Source organism: Mirounga leonina, unplaced genomic scaffold, assembly GCF_011800145.1.
Source record: "Mirounga leonina isolate KUSES-001 unplaced genomic scaffold, KU_Mleo_1.0 Mir_53, whole genome shotgun sequence".
NCBI lineage: Eukaryota > Metazoa > Chordata > Mammalia > Carnivora > Phocidae > Mirounga > Mirounga leonina.
The window spans coordinates 32,348,481-32,374,447 of NW_023270807.1; the positions used below are offsets into that span (position 1 = coordinate 32,348,481).

General features: G+C 37.2%; 1 long non-coding RNA gene and 1 pseudogene across 1 annotated transcript in view; one reads left to right on the forward strand and one right to left on the reverse strand.

Moving 5' to 3' along the window:
* LOC118001258 overlaps nucleotides 1–15,452 on the forward strand; it is a 49,381-nt gene extending 33,929 nt beyond the window's left edge. The window contains exons 2-4 of the long non-coding RNA XR_004676662.1: nucleotides 4,834–5,006; nucleotides 14,476–14,527; nucleotides 15,433–15,452. This is a non-coding gene — a long non-coding RNA (uncharacterized LOC118001258). The remainder of the gene's footprint in view (nucleotides 1–4,833; nucleotides 5,007–14,475; nucleotides 14,528–15,432) is intronic.
* A 5,106-nt stretch (nucleotides 15,453–20,558) lies between these two features.
* LOC118001253 lies at nucleotides 20,559–21,840 on the reverse strand (annotated as a pseudogene).
* Nucleotides 21,841–25,967: the final 4,127 nt, after the last annotated feature.

The window sequence follows — 25,967 nt, forward strand, 5'->3', positions numbered from 1 at the left end:
TTTTCTCTTACTCCTCTCCTGCTGGCTACAGTGTGGACATCTAGCCAGGTGGGAGCTGGAGTAGCCATCATGGTCCATGAGAAGGAAGCCACATTTTAAGAAGAGCAGAATACAACAGAGGAGCCTAATCCCACATCTCACAGCCTTCTCAACAGCCCTACACTCCATCAGAGAGAAGTAAACTTCTATTTCATTTAGGTGGCTGTTATTTTTTCACTATCCTAACTAATGCAGTTGGTATCAATACCATTCTCACTTTAACACCGGGTAAACTGAGGTACACAGAGGTTAAATGATGAGTAGTAGAACCAGGATTTGTATGACAGTCTGGCTTCAGAGTTTTCCCTCTTAATCACAACATTCTACTGCCTCTGATAAAGTTAATTTGTACTTAGTTAATTTTAACACATGTGATTTTCTGCCATCTGTGATTTAGGAGGTCAAGGAGTTTTTCTTTCTTTCTATATTTTGGAACAGGTAAGGGGTATGGTTGAAATTGTCTGGATATGGCTAGATTTATGCAGGGAAGGTTAGTAAGGCTGACCATGGAAAGCAGAAGAAAGGGCAGAAGATTGTGATAGGGAGGTAATTAAATGGGGAAGTGAGGTTTGATTAAACCATTAAAGAGGTTTGATTCAGGCACAGCTGACATGGTGAGCAAATAGTATGATGAAGAGGAAGGAGATAAAATGAACGTTTTCATGTCCGTGGCTTCTCTGGCTCCATGTCAGTTGAGTCAAGGTTGCCTAGCATCTTGAAGTTGGTCTGATTAGCTGCAAGTTCCATGGAACAAAAAAGATGATCTCCTCCAAGGGCTAGAAGAGCATATGTTGCTCTCAAAACTTGAGTTTCAAGGTGACCTTCTCCATAGCAGTCTCTTAAGTTTTAATGCCTTCCTGGCTTCCTGGAAACCACCAGGAGCAGCATTTCATAGAACAGCATTTAAAGCTACAATTTTACTCTCCTGTCTATCCTGGATTCTCCTCTGTCAGCTTTTTGACAGCAAGGGTAAGATAACCCATGGGATTAGAAAGGTATGATATCTAAAATTAGAAGATTCTGGAACTATTTCAAACTGACCCCTTGCTTTCCATAGAGGTTGGCAGAACAGAAATATTTCCTTTCGTCATATGACTTTTGAGCATGTTTCTTCACTTCTCTGGATTTCATTCTCCTTAAGTGTGAATGGAAGTCTTGGAAAGAGAGTGGAAGTCATTCACAGGAATAGCCCTCCATGGTTTGCTCTTCTCAAAAGCTTTGTGTTCTCAAAACACTGAAAAAGAAGTCCTAGACCATGAATTTCCTGGAATACTTCCTTAACTCTTCACTGCCCCAGTTACTTAGATAATTGGGAGTCTTATGCATTCATGCCTTTGTCTAAGAATCCGTAAAAGAGGAAATGGATGTCTCATTAGGCAAGATGACTTGTATTTGCTTACACTGTGACTAAGGCAAAAAGATAATTTAGGAAAGTGGAATTGTTCTAGGGAGAACAATAAGAAGCTGCATCTGGGCTCCACATTTCTGCCATCCAGGCAAGCCTTCTCATTGAAAGAAGAATTTCCTAACTTCTAACTTCATGAACATTGTTCCCAGAGAGGAGTGGTATTGACCCTCACTAACAGAATTCAATACAATTCAGCATATGTTTGATGCAAATCATTATCAAGTTGATAGGGCTTTATGCGTGGCAAATTGCTTTCACAGTGCAAGGCCCCCTACCCAATGTAGGTGAGACACATGAATAAAATATGATCCCTGCTCAGAAGGGTTCCATAATCCATGGTAGAAAATAGACACATGCATAAATAATTCTAACTCAAGATAGACCCTGATATGTACTTTATTAGAGATACAAAGGAAATGCTAGGAGAACAGTGCAGAGGGAGAGATTACTTCCAATAGGGTTGTAAATGAAGGTTTTTTGCAAAAGTGAGAATTTGTCAGACCTATTGCTAATAGCAAATGTAATTTGTCACCTACTCTACATAGATTATTTCTTTTATGTTTAATTCTCACAATAATCCAAAGAGGAAGTAGAACATGAAGGAAAAAGCTGGAACATACAGGAAATTTATTGGGTTAAAGGTACATGTAGCAGGAGTTGATGCTGCTATTTACCTAGAGCAAACCAGAGTTGCCCATGTGAGAAGCATCTAGATTTTAAATCACTGCCAGTAATTGGAGAGTGTGCCCTATGGCTTTTGATTTGGGGCTCATAAAGCAGATTTTACGCATGTCTCTTAGACTGTATTTTAAGTCTGGTGATACTAACGTGCCTTTCAGATTTGGAAAAGATCCTTCTCAGGATTTTCATATAATGTGGTAGCCAACAAGGGGAAAAATGGAAATTTCATTTTATTGTGTTGAACCCCATGAGATTGTCATCTTTATAGGAATATTGACATTTTCATGTAATTCGACCTAAATGTACATAGATAACATTAGGCAGCTATTATTTGACTTTAGGACAGAAGGTGACATGATCAGATTTGGGTTTTGAATGGGTAAGCATGGGAATTTTAGAGGGTGTACTGGCCTGAAGGCAGGAAAGACCTAATACAGTGATATTGGTGAGAGATGATAAAGCCTGAATGAGTCTCCTGCATTAGGTGTGGGCTTCTTCAGGGCAGATACCATGTTTCTTGTAAATGTCTACTAAGAATGGAATACGTGCCCAAAAGAGAATTATTAAGTGAATAATGAGACGGTAAGAGTAGAGAGGAAAGAAAAGACATAAGAGATATTCTCCTTGTAGGATCTACTTGAATGTAGAGATAGGAACAGGATGAAACAAAATAAGAATGCTTTTAAGTTGTCAAGGAAATGTCAAGAAGAAAGGAAGAATCAGCAAATAATGTCAGTGGTTCACCTTCTGCTAGTGATTTCTCCAGGCTTCTTCCATTGGCTGACATCTCTGACAGGGAAAATTTAGAATTTTGAAATGTTATGTTAAACCAACACTTCAAAGATATTGGGGGATGGAGTTCTGAATGCTTCATTTCCAGGTGTAGTTTCCAAGTGCAGAGTTCCTGGCTGTCCCCACTTGCCCTCTCACTTCTGGCCTCTCTGACCTTGGAAGCTCCTTGTCTTCCAGTGTCTTTTCCTAGTGGCGACTGCATGGCAAGGTAACCAGGTCTAATAATGTTGTCCTTTAAAATCTAGCACTGGAATTAACTAGAGAAGTCAATGCAGTGTATCCCAAAGTTTGTTCCTATTCCAAAAGACATTAATAAGTGTAAAATATATATTTTTAAATTTTTATGTACAAATAAACTTAGGAAATATTGAGTTAAATAAAATTTAAAGAACTTTTTCCTTTCTTAAACACTGCTTCTCTCAGATTTTTGCAAAGTGCGTGGTGAATCTCCAAAATGGGATGAGACTCTGAAATGTTCCCTAAACTTCATTTACCACTAAACCTTTTTCTTAATGAACATTTCATGTGTCTAGTGTTTTATGGCATACACTTAAGGAAATGTTGATCTAAGACTGTTTATCTGATGTATTTATTACTCTTTTAGTTCGGGGATGTTCCCTTATTGTTGGCTAAATTTTTAATATTAATTTTGGGTAATTACAGCAGAAATCCACCAAAGGTTTATAATTAGGTATCAGTATAATTATAATATTTTTTTAAAGCCTAACTCTAGGAAAAAACTTTAAAAGGAATCATTCCACATTATCAGCAGTAGTCATTTTAGTATAGTGGGAATATATAATTTTTTCCCTTTATTTCTTTCCCAAATACTATTTAAGAATATGTCTTTAATATAAATAGGAAAAAAAATTAAAAGGAAGAAGAATAGAAGAGAGTGAAAGGAAGACAATAAGACTCAAATTTATGAGGATATTTTTCTTACATAGGTTTCTTCCATTTCATTTTTTATGACTGAATATATTGCAGTTCTTACCTTGATCCTTCAGATTGCATATTGCAGTTATTAGTAGGCACTGTCAGGTGGTAGAAAGGACCTGGGATTTGGAGACTTAGAGGATTTAGGCTTTAATCCTAGCTCTCCTGCTTAAAAAAGAAAAACAAAAAACAAAACTTTGGTAAGATGTATTTCTGTGCATGCCACTGTGTTCTTCTAGTTTTTCACTATAGTTCTGTGATTTTTTTTTTTTTTAAGATTTTTATTTATTTATTCATGAGAGACAGAGAGAAACAGAGGGAGAAGCAGGCTCCCAAGGAGCGGGAAGCCCGATGCGGGACTCGATCCCAGGACTCTGGGATCATGACCTGAGCCGAAGGCAGACGCTTAACCATCTGAGCCAACCAGGTGCTCATAGTTCTGTGATCTTAATAAGCTACTTAACCTGAGCTTCAGGTAGCTCATCTGTTAACTCTCAAAGGATTTTATAATACCACCCTGCTAAACATAAAATCTAATATTTATGTGAAGTAGCTTTTTAAAATATATTTTCTTCTTTTTTAAAAAACTATTTTCATTACAAAAAATACATTTTTATTGTTGTATGTGTTTGTAACTTACAAAACACAGAGAATTCATCATAAAATCATAAACAGCATCTATGACCTTACCACCCAGCAATATCTACTTTGTTAAATCTGCTTCACATTTGCTTGTCTGTATCTTACTACACTGTAAGAAAGGTAAAAGCAGGGACTCCACCTGCTTGTATCCTACTGTGTGTTCCAAGCACATGGCAAGGTGAGGAGGTACTTAATAAATTTGTTGAATGGATACGATGAAAGCATGGCCTCTTTATCATCTTTCTCAAACTTCTCTTATATGTGACTTACGCTGGATCTGTTCCATGTCTGAAGAACAGGCCTTCTCAAACTTTATACCCTTCTCTTTTTTTCAGAGCCTGGCTGCTCTTTGCCACCTGGTCCCTCAACCACCTGGGGAGGCTTCTGTGATAGCCTTCCACCACTCCAGTGCACGCTTGTAGCGTGATAGAATTTTAGATACGGGTGGATCCAGGGAATTTCCTGTTCTGCAGTTTCCAAGAGGGAATTCTGAGGCATCAAGAAAGAGGTAGGTGAGAGTGATAGTGATGGTTCTTAGTGGAGAGTGGACTCATTTTAAAACTCCTCTAGCCCCTACACCAAAATATAACATTTAGAACTTGATTGTACACTCTTCAGATATTCCTATCCACATGTAGAGAATTCAGCTTGAGGAGGACTTTAATTTAAATCCCTGCTCCAATTTCTGAGGTATGTCTTTGCTTCTACAAGGAGTGGCTTAGGTTTTGTAGGCTTTCCTCTCTGCTGACACTACCAGGAAGAGAGCCCTCAGGGGTCATCTTCACAGCTGTGACATTGGCGTCCATTGATTTCAGTTTTCCTCTCTGAATAATCTGGCCTGCTTCCTTCACATTCCTTTCAGTTTTAATGTTTTTTAAAATATGAAATGTTCTATTATATAAACAATGAGTATCATCTATGTGTGTTTTTATGAGCATAATCTTAACAGGAGCCAGGGAAGCTGAAGGAGGCCAAACAACACCCATGTTACAAAGCAACTTGTGAAGCCTAATTACCTAGTGTTCTAATAACTCTTATTAGTGCTTGAAACTACTGTGTCCATTTAAAGGAATTGGTGTGGTTTTGGCATAAATCAATGTTATTTTGGTGCTCAGCTCCACAAAAAATTTCCCCTTAAAATTGATAATAAGTTTTCACATTCAAGAGGTTTAGTATGGAAAGACAGGAGAGTCTGTCATGTCTTCATGCCTAATTTTCTGTTGTCTATTATGAAGCCAACAGTCAGTTTAGTGATCTTCATCACAGGATTCTCAAGCCCCCAGCATGGCTGGTCACATGAAAACACACAATGTGGACAGTCTGGGTTCTAAACAAATGCAAGAATTCTGGGAAAATTTTAGAAACATTTCTGCATTGCAAACGGCTCCAATCACATAACCTCTCATTTCTAAAGCATTCTTGCCTCCTTTTGTACAGCAATCATACTTGTATGAATTTTTGTGCAACTTGTGTGTTTTTATTTTTCAATATGGTGCATTTTCATGCAATGTGTAGATCGTTACTGTAGTCAAGGTGTCAGGAAACAAGTAAGCGGTATATATGGTGGACCACACATCTTCAAACACATTATACCCTTCCCATTATTTCCCCTCAATCCTAGGGATGGCCAAAATTAATTTGCATATGTAATGCATGCTTTAAAAACAAATAATAAAAAAGAAACATGGAGAAAATCTGGCGACATCTTTAAAAGGGGCTTTTAAGGCAGCAAACAGCAATTGCAACACAACGGTGGCCATGCACACATCAACCTACACACCTGCCGACTTGCTGTCCAGGAGCACCGGTGGCCCGGGCGCCCTCTGCGCTCTGCGCGCAGCCGCATGACATTGCAGGCACCCAGGCCAGCGCGCCCCTCCGCTCACCGAGGAACCTGCGCCCTCCTTGCTGGTGCGGTCCACCTGCGGACCCCGGGGCCCAAGAGCACTTCTCAGGCCGGGGTTCGCCGCAGAGGCGGTTCCGAAGGCAGGAGAGGAAAAGGGGAAAGGCCCGTGACTCCACTTGGATTCGCCGCTGGCATAGCGGCGGGACGGATTCCAATCTCTACTGCAGACCCGAGAACCCTAATCCTGGCAGATCTCCCAGGGTGGGGCCAGAGGGGTGTTCTTGTCCCTGAAGCACCCAGGGCCAGCAGGAGTCAGGTGCAGTGGGAGCCCGCAAGCCTGTTCCTCGCCCCGCAGCACAGCTCAGTTCCACACAGTTCTAATCCCACTTTCAAGACCTGCTACTGGCATCTGTTTATTATCATTCACTAATTTTTTGTTTCAAACCAGCAGTATTATTTTCCCACTATTGCCACTCCTAAATAAATAACCTTTTATTGTGGAGCATTGCACCAGATTTTGGGATCAAACCTCCCCAACCTACCTACCTACCCCCTCAGTCTCTTATTTATGGTGTCCTATAGTCCAAGGTGCTAAAAATTTCTCAAAAACACTGCTGGCTCTTTATGCAGTGTAAAGTATTGCTTATCATTTAGCCTTTTCTTTCCAATTGTATGCAGCATGAATCACACTGAGAGCACAGCTTGGAAGTTACAACCTTGTTAATTAACATATTTTCCTCATCTCTTCTGTGAGTCACAATCACGTGAAACCTGCTGAGAGTTAGAAATAATGTACACAGCACATACCTTTTCTAAATGGAGATGAAAATAACTAACTAACTAACTAACTAACTAACTAACTAACTAACTAAATAAATGGAGATGAATTCTTCTCCCTCCATCCCAGTTTCTACCGGGGATTAGTGAGTAATACTTTAAAAGTATGCAGCTATTAGAGATGGGGGCATACCAATGGAAAAAGTTGCTGATTTGATTCGGTTCAGTGCTCCGTCAATTCAGCTAATTAATAAAATAATAGTAATAATAATAATAATACAAAGTGCAGAAATATAATGACTGGTGCCTTTTCCTGCCAGGGAGCAAGGCATAAGTGAGGTGTGGCCAAAGATGAAAGGACACAGGTAGAAGATGGAGAGCCAGGGTTCCATATTGGAAGGAAGGGCCTAGAGTTTCCAGCTCTCTTCCCTTTTCCTGAAAGGGAAGTCAGCTGAAGATGTCTCACTGCCTGCCCCATCTTTGGGGTGGGCACTGGGGAGCTCCCCTTCCAAGGTTGTGGGATTCCAAAGAACTTCCTACCAGGATTAACTCCACCTAGCAGTTTCTTCACAGCTCAGTGCCTCTCACCTCTCCAGCTGGCCACATCGCTCCGCCCACCCCTCCCTGGTCCACAGCCAGGAGGGGTGCTGAAGCAGCAATGTCTTCCCAAGTTTCCTGGAGCTGAAAGGTGTCAGTATTCCAGCTTCTCCTGTCTCCAAACAAGTGTCTGGGCCTTTAAAATGTTTAAAATTTTGAAATATCTCCCCAACCCCAGCCTTACCATGAAAATATAGGAAATGGGGAAGTTACACTATTTTTATATAAAATTTACCTGGAATCTGATACAGTGCTTTGGACTTTGGTCCAAAGTGCTTTGGTCAGCTTCTAGTAGAAATATGAATATGACTTCTAAATAAATGCTATTTAAATTTAGTCATATGAATATTGAGAAGTGGCATAATGATGCAGTTGTTCAGAGCATGGAGTTTGAGATAGGCTGCTGGGTCTAAGCCCAAGTGTAGCCATTTTTCATCACATGTCTGAGAAAATCGGTTAGCCTTTCTTTGCCTCAATTTCTTCAAATGCAAAATTACATTAGTAATAGTAATAATAATAGTTATTATACCCAGCTCATAGAGGATCAAATGAATTAATATATGTAAACTACTTAGAAGCATGCCTGACATGTATAGGGGTTCCATAAATGTTAGCCTTTTTATGATCCTGGAACCTTGTGTGTGATGAAGACAGAGGACTGGGGAGGGTAACTGGAAGGAACTTGGAATTCTGCATCCCTAGGCTGGCCTTATCACTTATTAGCTGTGTAGGTATGGAAAAGTTACAAACCATTTTAAGTCCAATTTTGTACATTTGTAAAATGGCAGTAATAGAAGTATGTATTTCATAAAATTGTGGTGAGAAGTAAATAAAATATTGTATATAAAGCCCTGATACCTAATGAGCTATCCATAACTATTACTTCTTTTATTTCTCTGGCTCTACTTACAAGCTGCATTACTTTGGGCATAGTTCATTCATGGAGTGGGGAAAGGGAGGTAAACTAATACCCATTGTTAGAGTTGCTGTGTAGCTTCAGTTAAAGAATGACAGGCACTTAGAACAAGGCTGGGCAGATAGTAAATGCTCAGAAACGTTAGCTTACTTTATTCTATCCAGAGATATTTAGATCTGGACCCTGGATTAGTGGAAAAGACAGAAGGAAAACAGAGAAGAGGTGCCCAGTGGTGAAGAAAGGAGCACCCAGACTTCATTCAGGTTCTCTGGGAAGCTCTCTCCTCAGAGTCCACTATTTATTCCAGCCCACCTCCCAGGCTTTGCCATATATCTTAGTCCATTTGGGCTACTGTAACAAAAATACCATCGACTAGAGCCATCCACACATTTAATGCAATCCCTATCAAAATTTTTCATCAACGTTTTTCAAAGGAATGGAACAAATAATCCTAAAATTTATATGGAACCAGAAAAGACCCCAAATAGCCAGAAGAATGTTGAAAAAGAAAAGCAAAGCTGGTGGCATCACAATTCCAGACTTCAAGCTCTATTACAAAGCTGTCATCATCAAGACAGTATGGTACTGGCACAAAAACAGACACATAGATCAATGGAACAGAATAGAGAACCCAGAAATGGACCCTCAACTCTATGATCAACTAATCTTCGACAAAGCAGGACAGAATGTCCAATGGAAAAAAAGACAGTCTCTTCAACAAATGGTGTTGGGAAAATTGGACAGCCACATGCAGAAGAATGAAACTGGACCATTTCCTTACACCACACACAAAAATAGACTCCAAATGGTTGAAAGACCTAAATGTGAGACAAGAATTCATCAAAATCCTTGAGGAGAACACAGGCAGCAACCTCTTTGACCTCAGCTGCAGCAACTTCTTCCTAGAAACATCATGAAAGGCAAAGGAAGTAAGGGCAAAAATAAACTGTTGGGACTTCATCAAGATAAAAAGCTTTTGCACAGCAAAGGAAACAGTCAACAAAACCAAAAGACAGAATGGGAGAAGATATTTGCAAATGACATATCAGATAAAGGGCTAGTATCCAAAATCTATAAAGAACTTATCAAATTTAACACCCAAAGAACAGATAATCCAATCAGGAAATGGGCAGAAGACCTGAGAGGCATTTCTGCAAAGAAGACATCCAAATGGCCAATAGACACATGAAAAAGTGCTCCACAGCACTCGGCATCAGGGAAATCCAAATCAAAAACTCAATGAGATACCACCTCACACCAGTCAGAATGGCTACAATTAACCTTAGCTCAGGAAATGACAGATGTTGGCGAGGATGTGGAGAAAGGGGAACCCCTCCTATACTGTTGGTGGGAATGCAAGCTGGTGCAGCCACTCTGGAAAACAGTATGGAGGCTCCTCAAAAAGTTGAAAATAGAGCTACCCTACAACCCAACAATTGCACTGCTGGGTATTTACCCCAAAGATACAAATGTAGGGATCCCAAGGGGCAATGCACCCCAATGTTTATAGCAGCAATGTCCACAATAGCCAAACTATAGAAAGAGCCTAGATGTCCATCGACAGATGAATGGATAAAGAAGATGTGGTATATACATACAATGGAATATTATGCAGCCAACAAAAAATGAAATCTTGCCATTTGCAACCATGTGGATAGAACTTTTTTTTTTTTTTTTTTTTTTTTAATGAAGCTGCTTGTTCTTTATTTGGAAATAGAAGCAAAGCTCTAAAAAACCAGGTCATGATCACGGCCAGTGGCATTGGTTTAGCCACAATGTAAAAGTTTTGAGGCCGTGCCTTAGGTTTTCCCAGAATGCCTTAGTGATGCCATCCAAGATCATTAAGCACTTGTTTGTTCCTAGACTGAGGCTTTTATCCGCCCAGGCACGGCCTCTGCAACTGATGGGTGCTCTGACCACAGACATTCTAGTGCCTATGACAAGGAACTACAGCTTGTAACGGAATTTTCAGCTTGCTGGCAACTTCCCAGAGGCAGAAATATCCTTGGCAGGAAACCATCTCTTCTGTCACCTTGGCCATGAGGGCCTGCTTCAGGCCTTGAGTCAATATCCATAGCAGTGGACACTTCCCCTGTAGTCATTCCCCGCCCTGAGGAGACAAGAGAAGAAGGGGGCATTTCTTAGGAGGCCCATTGGTGCCCCACTATGTCCACCTGTGGCCTGGAGGTGCCAGTTCTCGGTCTTCTGGTGCCCTGGTGGTGGGCCTTAGGTCTGGATGCCTACACAACACCCTGGGCACCGGAGGTCAGCCTCCCTGGCAGCTTGGATGCTATAACCAACACAGGCCACATGGAACCAGACATCACAACCATCACATTATGCTAAGTGAAATAAGTCAATCAGAGAAAGAAAAGTATCATATGATCTCACTGATATGAGGAATTTGAGAAACAAGACAGAGGATCATAGGGAAAGGAAGGGAAAATGAAACAAGACGAAACCAGAGAGGGAGACAAACAATAAGAGATTCTTAATCTCAGGAAACAAACTGTGGGTCCTGGAGTGGAGGAGGGTAGGAGGGACAGGGTGGCTGGGTGATGGACATTGGGGAGGGTATGTGCTATGGTGAGCACTGTGAATTGTGTAAGACTGTTGAATCACAGATCTGTACCCCTGAAACAAATAATACATTATATGTTAATTAAAATTAAATAAATAAATAAATAAATAAATAAATAATCACCAAAGCTTATAATCAAAATTAAAAAAAAAAAAAAAAACAAGCAAACAGCAAAAAAAAATACCATCGACTAGGTGGTTTAAACAACAAACATTTATTTCTGATAGTTCTGGAGGCTGGGAAGGTCAGATTTGGTGTCTGGAGAGAACCCACTTCCTAGTTCACAAATGGCTATTATTGGCCAATGTTTTAAGGTTAAAACAGGGTATGTTTTGGCCATAGGTGTCTGAGAAAAAAAAATCTTCCAACAAATTTAGTTTCTGGGGAAAAAAATCTGTTTTTTTTTTAAGGATGAGGAAGGATGGAAATGAGGACTAATTCCCTAGACTGCCTGTAGGATATGAAGACCTGCTTCCTAAGCAGAGGCAGGCTGCTGAGCATTTTAGATCCACTGATTACACAATCTGTTGTAACATAAGCAGATATCAATTTTAAGCTCAAAATGGATTTTCCTAGTGGGTCATGTGTAAAAGCTCTTTCCAAATGAAAAATAAAAATCTGATTGTAGTTAACTCTCAACTATTTTAGCTGAATAGAACTACGAAAGAGATTGATTCAGGTAGAGAAGTTAACTGGTTTTCCTTTTCTTTTCTTTTTTTTTTTTTTTTTGTCACCAAAAGCAAAAATAAGTATATGTGGTTTAGTTACCTGATTAATCCAGGGAGAGGTCTCAGTTATGCTGGTGATTGTACTTGCATTAAAATGGTTGAGAGACACTTTTTTATGTTAAAATTATGGTTTTACTTTCATGGAAAATAACCCTGTACACACTGAATTTGTTTGTTTGTAGGCAAGATTTTAATTAGCACTATAGTAAGAGAGATTCCTGGAGGGGGCCTGGCAGAGAGTGCTGGGACCTTCAATACATTCATACATTTACTTACCAGATTCATTTATGACATACTGCAAAAATAATAGGAATCGTGCAGATTATTTGGAACCAGCACTATGGCTAATTTCCAAAGAGAGGAGTAAAAAGCTTTGAGTTCCTGGAACATTTGTGTGACTGCTAATTTGAATTCCAGAGATACTTTTGCAAAAGGTAAAAGGGCTTTCCCCATCCGCACCCCATCCTGCAGCTTCTATTCACTGACAGAATTTTGAAGTAACATTAAATAATTTATAATTTTCAGCCACATTTAATTAATTTTCCACCTCATTACTGTTTACAAATGCTACCGCATATTGAATAATGACTGTTTGTTTGCTGGATACACTATTATGGTCAGAATAAAAGCTGCACATTTGCAAATATAAGGAAGTGTTGTTTAAGGAACCAAAAAAGGGGGAAGCTTCACTTATTCTATAGACTGTAATTGCATAATTAAGAATTTTCATAACAATTTAAAACAGAAGTTCTTAACCTGGAGTCTCTGAATTATAGGTCAATTCTTAGGCTGCAGGGTCTCTGAATCTATTGATATTGTAGGCAGAATTTCAAATAAGTGTGCATATATGCTTTTTACCAATTTTTTCTCACTTTTGTCAGATTCCCAATAGTGTTCAAAATTCAAAAAACCAATTAAGAATTATGCTAAATTGTAAATAAAAAATCAATGAAGATACAGATAATTTTTGAAAGCTGCCTTAGAATTAATTTTCTCCCAAATGATAACTTAAGGATGTTGGAGTGCAACTCTCCAAATGAATATATTTAAGTGCTTATTACCAGCAAAGAATCTTTTTTACTGTTCACTGCCTTGGTATAGACTTGTTCTACTGTTTAAGGCATGGTTTTTGTCCTATTGAATAATGACAGCTATTTGTAAAATTGATGATGTGAAAAAATAGAACAAACTTGCTATTTCACAGGGAATCAAACATTTTGGTTGTCAAAACATTATCTTATAAAACTTAATAAACATGGATAAGCAAATTTCCAGCAATTTAATACCATGTTTCTCTGTCGCTTTTGTTTAGCACTTTAGTTTCCCAATTGCTTTCATACGCATTATCTTGTTTGATCTTCACAACTATATTTTGATGCATATGTGGCAGGAATTATAATTGTTGTTGTTATAGGTAAGCGAAGTGAAGTTGTTGCATAAATTGACCACAGCTAATAGGAGCGAGATTTGTTGCAGGTCTTTTGACTTATAAAAATGTGTGTGTGTGTGTGTGTGTTATTGCACTGCAACATGTTGCTTTTCTATATGTAACAATGACAGGTATTATTCTTACCCTAATGATTCAGGTTATGTTGATTATTCCTGTGACTATTGCTATCACTGTACAGTTCAAAATAAAACCTCTCACACATTAAGCCTTCTAATAATTTGGATTCTAAATAAGGTGATATAGGCTGTCACAATATTATTTTCTAATAATACAAGTGGTTGTAGATCACAGTTCATTGTACATAATGTGGCATGTTTCAGGGTCATTTTTAGTCATATCAATAAAATCACTAACTTTATCACCTAGTCCCTAACTTACATAGCTAACACTTTTCTATGTTTTGTTTCTTTGTCACATATAATAAGAAAGGATATTAATTTCTGCAAAACAGCAGCATAAAATAAATGTTTATGGGATAGAGATGTGGGAAAATTGTTCAGACGATATACATATGCCTGTTTTGTGTTATAAAATTATAAGTTTAGTTCAAAATCATTGACTGAGTACCTAAATTGCCAGGCACAGTGATAGATTCTATGGATAAAATGGTAAATATGATGAACTCTGTCCCACCTCTCAAGGAACTTGTGTCTAATGGAGATTTGGATTGTGTCAATCCACATTTTAAAAATATGCACTATATATGTGTAAAGTAGTGGAAGCCAGGATATCTGGAGATTGGTATAAATCTCTTTCCACCAACTAACTTCATGTTATGGATAGAAGCCACAGAAAGTCCAGGTTTGGTCTTTCTAGTTATCAGCACTGCAAAGATGGAAACGTCCCCCCTCTTGAAGATAGCAAGTTCTTTGCTATGAAAGGTCTTCCAGCAGAGATTTGAGGAGCTCTTGGGAGGATTGGAGAGCAGCATTTAAACATCAGTGAGTAGTCATCCTAAAAAAAAGGCAAAGTTTTCTTCCAAGCCTGAGGTCTTGTGACTTAACAAATGCTTTAACTCAATGTGCCTTAAATTTCTTCACCTTTTGAAATGAACTAAAATATTTTATCTATCTACATCATAGGATGGCTTTCTAGATACTTTGACAAATATATAGAGGTGTAAAATTGCTGAAGGTGAGTAATCTGTCTTGCAAATTTTTTGCTTACTTATAGTTTTGTTTTTTAAAAAAGAAAATCAATTAGTTTATATACTTCTGCAAACTAAAAAAAGGCTTGAGTTGGCTTTTTCTTGATAAAATTTCTTGTTACTACTGAAAAAAATCATTAATACAAACTCATTAAATTTACTTTTGTTATTAGTTTATTTAAGGTAATCTGGAGGGAAAATAAAAATAGATATTCATATAGTCCTTTTAGGACAGACTTATTGGGGCGCCTGGGTGGCTCAGTCGGTTTAGGGTCTGCCTTTGGCTCAGGTCATGATCCCAGGGTCCTGGGATCAAGCCCCAGATCGGGCTCCCTGCTCGGCGGGAGGCCTGCTTCTCCCTCTCCCACTCCCCCTGCTTGTGTTCCCTCTCTCACTGTCTCTCTCTCTGTCACATAAATAAATAAAATTTTTTAAAAAAGACAGATTTATTATGGCCTATTATAATTTATATACAATAAAATCCCCCTTTATGACAATTAAATGAAGCAAATTTACAGAATTGTACATTCATAAACCAAATCTAATTTTAGAACTTTCTACCACCCAAAATATCCCTCAAATCTATTTGCAGTTACTCCTTATTCCAAACCCCAGGCCAAGAGAACCACTGATTTACTACTTACTGTTTTTATAGATTGATTCTTCCTGGAAGTTTCAGATGAATAGAGTCATATGCTCTAGTCTTGAGAGTATGGCTAGAGAATCACCTATGTTAGAACATACATTCATATTTTACTCCTTTTTATTGTTGAATAATATCCCATGTATGGATGTGCACATTTTTTTTGTCCATTCATCACTTGCTAGATATTTGCATTGTTTGCAGTTTTTGACTGTTATGAATACCAGTGCTGTGAACATTCATGTGCAGATCTTTTGTGGACATTTCTTGTAGGTAAGTAGATATCTAACAATATAATTACTGGAATGTATGATGAGTTTATGTTTAATATTTTAAGAAACTTCCCTATATTCCAAAGTGGCTATACATTTTACATTCTCACCAACAATGCATGAGGGTATTGGTTTCTCCACACCCTTACCAGCACTTGGCCTTGTCAGTCTTTTTGATTATAGCAATTCTAGTTGACATGTAGTTATATCTCATTGTGGTTTTAATTTCCATTTCCCTAATGACCAATGATATTGAACATCTTTTCAGTACTTATTAGCCGTATATATATTTTTTGATAAAATATTTATTCAGATCTTTTGCCCATTTTTTAATTGGGCTGTTTATGTTTTTACTATTAAACTGAATAACTTATTTATATATTCTGGATTTAATTTTCTTAACAAGGCCATTGAGCAGAAGTTTTTTATTTTGATGAAGTCCAATTTATTACTTTCAGTTTGGGGAATTATGCTTTTGTTGTCTTTATTCAATCCTTACCTAACCTTGAGTATCACTGATTTCTTGTGTTTTTTTCTCTTAGACATCTTATAGTTTTAGGGTTTACATCTAAGTCTGTGATCTATTTTGAGTTAATTTTTGCATTTAATATCCAGTAAGATTTAAGTGTTTTTTTCCTGGTTTTATTTTTTGTTTTTGTTTTTGTTTTTCTTTTACATATGGAAATCCAATTGTTCTAGCACTATTTGTTGCAAAAAAATCTGTGCTATCTCTACTCAATTGCTCCTGCACCTTTGTTAAAAATCAGTTGTCTGTAAATGTTTGAATCAATTTCTGGTCAATCTATCATGTTTCATTGATCTATTTGTCTGTCTTTATGCTAACCCCACACTGCTTTACTGTAGCTGTATAGGAAGTTTTGAAATTGGGTAATGGAAGTCCTCCTATATTGTTCTTCTTTGTCAAATTTGCTTTGGCTATTCTATGTCAAATTTGCATTTCTGTACAAATTTTAATATCAACTTGCCAATTTCTAACAAGTTTTCTGGGATTTTTGATCAGGATTGTGTTGTCTATAAATTAATTTGGGGACAATTGGCTTCTTATTATTGAGTTTTCTGATTAATGAACATAGTATATTCTATATTTATTTAGGTCTTTAATTTCTCTCATCATTGTTTTATTGCTTTCAGTGTACCAGTCTTTCACATTTTTTGTCAAATTTATCCCTAAAAATTTCATATTTTTAGATACTATTGTTAATGGCATTAGTTTTAAGTATTAATTTCTGATAGTATTGTGCTAAAAGGTGCAAGTAATATTTTTTTATGTATTCCTGTTGAATCCTGTAATTTGCATAAGCTCACTTACTACTTTTAGTAGTTTTTTGGAGATTTCATCAGGTTTTCTACATAGATGATCATGCCTGTGAATAAAGAAATGTTAATTATTCCTTTCCAGTGTGGATGCCTTATATTTCTTTGTATTTCCTTATTGCACTGGCTAAACCCTCCAGTAAAATGTTGAATAAAAGTGGTTAGAGCAGATGTCCTTGTCTTATTTTTAATCTAAGGAGGAAAGTACTTAGTCTTTCACTGTGGTAGCTATAGGCTTTTCATTGATGTTCTTTATCAGATTAAGAGAGTTCCCTTCTATCTCTACTTTGCTGAGAGTTTTTGTCAGGAATGACTGTGAAATTTTGTGAGATGCTTTTTCTGCATCTATTAAAATGATCATTGTGGTTTTCTTTTTCTTTTCTGTTTTTTCTAGTTTGTTAATATGGTGAATTATATTGATTGATTTTGAGATGTTAGTCCAACTTTACAGTCTTTAGGATAAACCAGTTGGTCATAATGTATTATGCTTTTTAGATATTGTCAGATTCAGTTTGCTAAAATTTTGATAGAAAATTTTTATTTATGTTTATGAAGGATGCTAGTATATATATATTTTTTACAATTGTTTGGTTTTGGTAGCAGGATGTAGTATGAGTTGGGAAGTATTCTCTCTTCTTTAATTTTCCTGAAATAGTTTGTGTAGAATTGATATTATTTCTTTTTAATAATTGGTAATATTCACTGGTATGCCATTTGGGCCTGGAGTTTTCATTGTGGGAAGATTTTAAACTATAAATTCAATTACTTTAATAAAAATATGTAATTATCCATGTTATTTTTTACTTCTTGGTTGATTGTTGATGGTTAGTATCATTCAAAGAATTTGTCGATTTCATCTAAGTTGTAGATTTTATTGCCATAAAGTTGTTTATGTTATTTATGTATTAATGTTCACACATCATCATTTTAATATCTATAGAGTCTATTGTTACTAACCCTTTATTGATCCTGATATTGATAATTGTGTCTACTGTCTTTTTTTCCCCTCATCGTTCTGGCTAGAGGTTTATTAATTTTACTGATTTTTCTCAAAGATCCAGCTTTAGGTTTTATTGATTATTCTCTGTTGACTTTTTGTTTTCTATTTCATTGTTGATAACATTGATAACATTCATTTCATTACACAGTTTTCAATTAGCCCTGGCAGCTTTCTTTTCTCTGCTTTTCTCCTTTATAACTCGATCGCAGTGCTGGCTAAGAAGTTCCATTCCTTCTGGCAAAGATGCCTCTGTGCAAAGGTTTTTGGGGATGACTAGCCTAAAGATGGTTCCTTCCAGCTGCAGTTTAAAATGTTGAGCTGAAAAGAGAGCCTAATTCATTTGATTTCTGATCTCTATGATAGCATATCCCTCCCTAAGCAGTGGGAGAGTCAAGGTCAGCTGCAGCTAATCATCGTAGGATTTGAACTTCAAAAAAATGGAAATAGAAGATTTTCACAGAGAGCCCTTATATCCTTTTGCTTCCTTTCCAAGACTTACAAGAGCTTTTTTTTTTTTTTTCTATCTCAGGGCAGAATGAAATCATTATTCAGCCTTATCCTAAGGGGGTAAGAATCTAGCTAAATATCCATTTAAAAAATATTTCCTTTTCTTAAATGTATATTCCTCAATGGATTTTGTGAAGATTACTGAGCTCCTGTTTTTGTTTTTGTTTTTCATTTTTCCTTTTTCGTAAAATAGACTAGGCTCCTTAGAGGAAAGTAATTCAATAAAATACTTGTCTAAAGTGTGAGGTTTAGAAGACATCTGTTTAAGAAGGTTAGACAAAGAGAAAAGGGAGGAAATGACTTACACATCAAGGATACTACATTTAAGCATGCCCACTCATTTTGTGGATGAAGACATACTGGCAAATCTATTAGGCCTGCAGAGAAGGCTTTGGGCTCTGGGTCATGTTGCCTGGATTCAAATCCTGGTTCTTCCCTTTACTGGCTGAGCAATCTTGGCCAAGTTACATAACTTTTCTTTGTCTCTATTTCCCCATTGGTAAGTGGGAGTAGTGGTAGCACCTCTTTTATAGGTTTGATATGAAGATAATTCAAGTTAATATTTATAAAGCACTTAGAATAGTTCCTGGTATCCAGAAAGTACTATATAAATATCATATAAAATATGCATTTTAAAATATATTTACTGGGAAATATAACCGTTTGCTGACCCAAGAATCACTCCATGTTCGGAATTGTCATTTTATGCAAATGTTATGAAGGTTGAGCTCTATTGGGAAATGTAGTTCAAATACCTGTAAAAGGACTTGCATAGAAAAGTTTCTTGTCTCCTACTACAATACATTAACAAAGCATTTTTTCATGAAAAATGTATTGAGGGCTTCCTGGATATTAAGCACAATGTAAGGTTCTAGGAATTTAAAGATGAAAAAAGCCTGAGTTTCACTTAAGGAGCATTGTAGTTAGCAGACCAATATGTGGATCATTTTAAAACAGTGTGCAGATGCAGTAGCAAGAATATCTCTAAGAAGTGCCAGATAAAAGTTTCTAACCCAGGTGTATGTGTATATGTAGAGGCAAGGGTTTGGAAAGTAGGTCAACGAAAACCTGCTGGAGTTGGTGAGTGTAAGTCAATCAAGCCATTAGGAGGGAAAAGGTGTTCCTGGCAGAGGGAGAGAAACAGCACTGTGGTTCAGGGTACAAAGTAAGTCATATGTTCAGCACTGCTGGAGCTTAGTAAGAAAGCTGCAGCTCTGCAATTTTGGGAACATTACCCTCTTTTGCTAACAGTTTTTACCAGTGATCTCTTTAGATAGGGCAGTGTTGTCTTTAAAGAGCTAATAAGCAAGTAAAGGACAGTGGTTGCCAGGGTGGAGGCTGGGTCCTGCAGGTTGACCATATCCTGTTGGGTCATTCTAGGTTCTGGAACTGTACTCAAGCTCTGAAGTTCAAGACACAATTTTATTACATCTCTGACAGCTGAACTGAATCTCAGGGTTGATACATAATAACTAGATTCATAAGAAGCTGATTTTCAACCAGATGTCATATTATGAATACACACAGAACTCTAAATCTTACACATAGTAAGATTTAGCCATCCTACCACATGGTCAAAGTGCTTCCAGTCCCCACTGTGTTGGGAAAATCCATTTAGGAAATCAGATTAGAGATCAGAATGCTGACTGGTCAGCATCATAACCGAACAAAGATCATAGACATTCTTGGGGGACATTTCAAACACCCTAGATTAGTGGAGTACCCACTCTTTCTTCGATCTGCAAACATCTCTACCTCAATGACATATATTGTTCCATGAGTGTGGGAAAAAGCAACTTTTTCTGAAGACAACTGAATAAAATTTCATAATTTATTGCTTCATGGCTTCCTAGTTTTAGAAGTGTGCAAGATAATGGACTTATTTTAACATGACCTTATCTCTATTACAAAATCATTGACTTGGCAACAGCTTTTTCAAATTATGTATGTTGTGTTGTATTAAAGAAACACTGTGGTCTTCTTGACTTGATGTGGGGAGGAAGAGTTTCCTTTGTTTCTTGACAAAAAAATATAAAACCTCTCCCATTGTAAGTTACCACTGCCATGTTGATATTATTCATCATCTGTTGACTTTTTGTTAAATTTCAAAGGATAATTTTTTCTTCACCTCATCTCTCAATTCAGAGGCTTTTTTTTTTCTTGGTAGATGACTGCTTACTAATTATAGTTTTTACATGTACTTCTAGAGCCAGGCAATGAAGGGACTGCTTAAACATGCATCTCTGGGTAAATAGAGAGTATTAGGATGAAAGCTGAATGACAAAAACCAAAATACTATGAGAAATTTACTACACTTCATTTGCAAACTTTTGAAGTAGAAGAGAAAAACTGAATATACTATATTTTCATTTTTTTTCTTTTTTTAATGTGCAAGTATTTATTTTAATTACTCCTATATGAAGGTCCTTATTTTTGGACAACAGCAAGGCATTTTATTATCCACTCCTTCCACTCCTTAAAGGTTTCCACAGGTTTTGGTAAATTCACATTATCCTCATGACTGTAGTTTGTACTGACTCCAGGGGTGTCAGCAAATTCATCATCAATCTACTTCACCAGCACTTTGTACACTGCAACTTGTATAAACAGATAGGGCAAAGGTTGAGGGGTGCCAGTCAGCTTCTTCCAAGTGTCTGGAGTCTTGCATTAGTCATGCAAGCCCCTGGCAGTGTTGAAGTCCAAATATGTGCCAATCTCATGGGTTAAAGTCTTAGAGGAGTGAAATAGCAGAACACTAGTCACTTCAGGAGTATAATAGTTATCAAAAACTGAATAGTCACTTGAAGATACTTTCTACAGCTTGTTTACTTTGTCTTCATAGCATAAACAATCACTGCCATACCTGGCAAAACTGAATATCCCCATACCACCTGTCAAAGAGGCCTGTCCAGTGACAAAATTCCAGGAGTCTCCTGGGTAAAGGTCAATCATTGTTATTCCCATAATACAGAAGGCATCTCCAGGTTTCTTCCTTTTTAAGAACTTGGGGATGTGCCCTGCATGAATATGTAGGTTTTGTGTGTTATCATTGACTCTAAGGGAATCCCTCCTTATAGAGACAGGAACCATTTCTAGGAGTTTTACTGTCAAACCATAGAAGAATGCTTCACAGTCGCCCTTGAGCCATTTAATATATTCTTCACTGATAATTCTGATGTTTCCTAGAGATCCAATGCACTGTATATAAATACTACATTTCCCTGGAGAGGGTGCCTTTCTGAAGGATCACTGAAAAATTGTTCAAAGTCTTGGGAGCCTCAGGACGGGAGATGATCCAACTGCGAATACAAGTTAATGGTCCAAAATGATCATTGTCTGGCTTGAAGGTTTCATTCAGCAAGCCAGCATCTAACTTATACTGTGAAACAAGCATTGGGTTTTTTGAGATGAGAACTGTTTTTAGTGTCTGTTCAGAGTGCCTGACTGTTTGCATAACGACAGGTCTCTTCCGTTCACATCATGTTTCTGTGTAGAGCTGTCATCCTTCCTTCTGAATGTGTCAAACAGCTGTTCCACCACTAGGCTTTAGAGAGGAAGGCACCCATTGAAGTTTTTGCCATACAAGGACGGACATGCCTGGACCTGGTTGAGAAAGTGCTTTGCAGAGTGCCTTCACCCTTGCAGGGCCTCCATGCCACCCCCCTCTTACATTGGCCTCTGTGTGCCTTATATTTTCATTTCTTTTTCTTTCTTGATATGTCACTTAGGACAAGTTAATACCTTGATCTCATCAACATTTTGAAGTCAATCTCTTGCCATATGAATTCATTGAATATTTTACATCGTTTGAATTTTGTACCACTTTATTTTATTTTTATTTATTTTTTTATTAATTTTATTTTATTATGTTATTCACCATACAATACATCATTAGTTTTTGATGTAGTGTTCCATGATTCATTGTTTGCGTATAACACCCAATGCTCCATGCAATACGTGCCCTCCTTAATACCCATCACTGGGCTAATCCATCCCCCTTTGCAGCACTTTAATTAATAAGTCAGTAACGGTTCCCTGAATCTTGCAGTGTGATACCTACTATATGGGACAAATAATTATCTATAAAAAAACATAGTCTGAGACAAGATACAATGCATGGAAAAATATCAAATATATTTTTTATTAAAAATCAACATGTGGGGTGTCTGTATGGCTCAGTAGGTTAAGCAGCTACCTTTGGCTCAGGTCATGATCCTGGGGTCCTGGGATGGAGCCCTGCATCTGGCTCCCTGCTCAGTGGGGAGTCTGCTTCTCCCTCTCACTCTGCTCCTCCCCGCCCCACTCGCTCTTACTTTCTCTCCCTCTCTCTCAAATAAATAAAATCTAAAAAAATCAACGTGTAAAAGTTGTTTTACTAGAGAATAAAATCATGAATTTTGAAAAAGAATTATAACAAGGATTTAGAGCTGTTAAGATTTATTGATTCAGGTGGGACTTGTGATGACTCTTAAAGAATGGGTAGATTAATCAAGTGGTGACACAGGAGACATTTTAGAAAAGGAAAAGTATGAGAAAAAGCAGAGATGAGAATGAGGGATATATGTATGTGTTGTTGTTGTTGAAGAGCAACCTATAATAAGAAGTAGTCCTATTGGTAGGGAGAGTGTTCCTGTTATAAAATATAGGTAAATATGTTTGAATTGGTAAAAACAGCTATCACATATAAAGTCCTTATAATGCTAAATGTCCTGCATCAATTATCTCATTTAATTCTTAATCAAAAACCTGTGAAGTGGGTACTACTATTTTCATCTCAATTGTAGAGATGAGGAAGCTGAGGCTTAGTTCCTAAGGTCACACAACCAATGAATAATGGAGTCAGGATTGGTATGGAGAAAGATTGGCTACTGAGTCTAAGCTACTTCCACAAGAGAATCAGGACACATATTTCAGGGTCTTAATTATAAGAAAGACAAATTCTGACTTGCCTTAAGGTGACAGAGCTCATTATAGTTCTCAGTGATTTGGGATGAGCTCATGAAATCAGTGGGAAGAAGGGGATGAATGTGAGGACAAGTCAACAATAGAAAGTATCACCATTTCTTATCTGTCCCTGCATTTTTGGCTTTACTACTGACACATGTTTTGGATATGTAAAAAGTTGAACAGCATAGACTGCCCTCACCCCAACAGCACTCATTTTTCCCTCGAGATCTTTCTGGCTTAGCTTTAGGAACTAGACTGGGCCCTATTTGTGGGCATTTTAAGAGGTTTAGGTAATTTGGCCAGCTGAGAGATTATTTTGTAAACCAAGAAAGGAAGTGAATAATACCCACTATATCTGGAATGGATGTAATTTGCTCCTGAAACATGTATCATACTTACCTTAGGTCTTATGTGAACTGGCTATAATTCAAGATATGCCATCATTTTTATGAACACATACCATAACTTCGAACATGTTTCCTATCTGCTTAGTATGACAGTATGATCTGACATCTGACTTTCTGTTTTCTTCTTCCACTTATACCTTAGCACTTAATGAAATCTCACTACACTGATGGTCTTTTTGGATGATTCATGCTTTTAATTTTTCTCAAAGATTCAAATATGCTTTGACATTGGTAGTTCCATAAATCAATAAAAGAAGTAGACAAATTAGTCCAAGCAACAATTTTGACTGCAGCAGACAGAAATAGTTTACTAACTTTCTAGTCAACCCAATTCAGAAAAACATATTCTTGTTTAAAAAGGAAAATGACATATATACTCCTTCTCTTTAGTTACTACAGTCTCTGAAATTTTCTGTAACAAGAACAACAAAATAAGCATGCTTTTGGTATATATATATATATATATATATATATATATATATATATATATATATAGCTAAACCTTAAAACTCTATGAGCAGTATTATTGCCAAGAGTAATTAAGTTATTCAGATTTTGACCATATGGAATATAGTTATAATAACTGTTTTAATGTTCTTTTTCTATGAATTCTTTCATCTATGACATTTCAGAGGCTGTTTCTATTGATTAATTTTTTTTTCCTTCAGAATGGGTCCTATTTCCCCACTTATTTGCATATCTTTAATTTTTGATTGAATTCCAGACATGAATTTTATGTCGTTGAGTACCACTATTTTGTTTTCTTTTAAATATTCTTGAGCTTTACTTCAGGTTGCAGTTAAATTACTTAAAAAAAGTTTGATCTTTTATGATGTTCCTTTTAAGCTTAGTTAAGTGAGATCAGAGTCGCCTTTAAATGTAGGTCTGAATATTCCTCACTGCTAAGGAAATACTTTTCTAAATACTCTATGTAATGCCTTTTGCATTATGAGTTTTTTTTTCTATTCTAGCTGGTGAGATTATGAACTATTTTCAGCTTTGTGTGAACTCGAGATTGTTCTCCCTGCTCCTTTCTGTGGCTCTCTTTCTGCTTCAGGTGGTCTCTTCATACACGGGTGCCCATCAGCACCTAGCTGAAAAGTCAAGGAAAACCCTCAGTAAATCTTCAGATATCTCTTTCTCTCCTCTCTATCTCTCTCTTTCTCTCTCTTCCTCCCACCCTCCCCCTCTCCCTCCCCTTTCACCCTTTCCCTCCTCCTCCTTTCCCTCTCTGCAGGTCTTCTCTCTTTGTGCACTTTTTCCTATCCAGTATTTTTCCCTGCAAATTCTATCCACTGTGTCTTCTCAATTTCTTACCTCTGTCTCCTAGTCTCAGGAGGCCCTCAGACTCACTGCACTGTGGCCTGGATACACTCTGATGGCAGTAAACTGGGGAAATCCCATGGCTCACCTTGTTCCTTTCCCATCTCTCAGAGATCACTTTTTTGTCCTATTTGTTGTTCAAATATTTGTTGTTCAGTCTAAAAGCTGTCCCATATATTTAGACTGGTCTTTTAGTTGTCTAAGGATGGAGAATAAATCTCGTCCTGGTTACCTGTCTTGGTTGGAAGCAAAAATCCAGTTATTCAGATTTTAGATCTGCCAAACTATAATATAAAAATCTGAAAACTTATGGAGTGTACAGTAAATTATGAGAGACTTCATTGTGCTCAAAAGTGTATCTGGAATCATTTAGATGTTTTATAAGCCCTGTGAGCAGAAATGTGGATCTCTTCTAGGTCCTATTATGTCTCTGCATTGCAAAAATTGATACTCCAAAATTCTGTTGAACTACAAATCAAATTTTTGCAAAGAGGAATGAGCCAAAAACAAACAAACAAACAAAACTATTAACTACATTTGGAACCAAAACAGTGGTGATATATATGTTTATATACATGCAAACATGTACACATTTTGTTTTGAGTGGTGTTCTAACTGACAACTGACAATAAAATGTTTGGGTATAATAGATCTTATGATTAGTTGGATTCTTGTTTAAATTAACATTAATTTGATATGTCTTGTTCTATGCCTTGTGTTGAAAGTCTTTCTAATATTTTATTTATTTACCTGGTAAATAAAGAAAATTCAGGGGCACCTGGATGGCTCAGTCGGTTAAGCCTCTGACTCTTGATTTCAGCTCAGGTCATCATCTCAGGATCATGAGATTGAGCCCTGTGTCAGGCTCTATGCTCAGTGTGGAGTCTGCCTGAGATTCTTTCTCTCCCTCTTCCTCTGCCCCTTCCAACCCCATGCACATGCTCTCTCTCTTTTGCTCAAATAAATAAATAAATGAATATTTTAAGAAAAGAA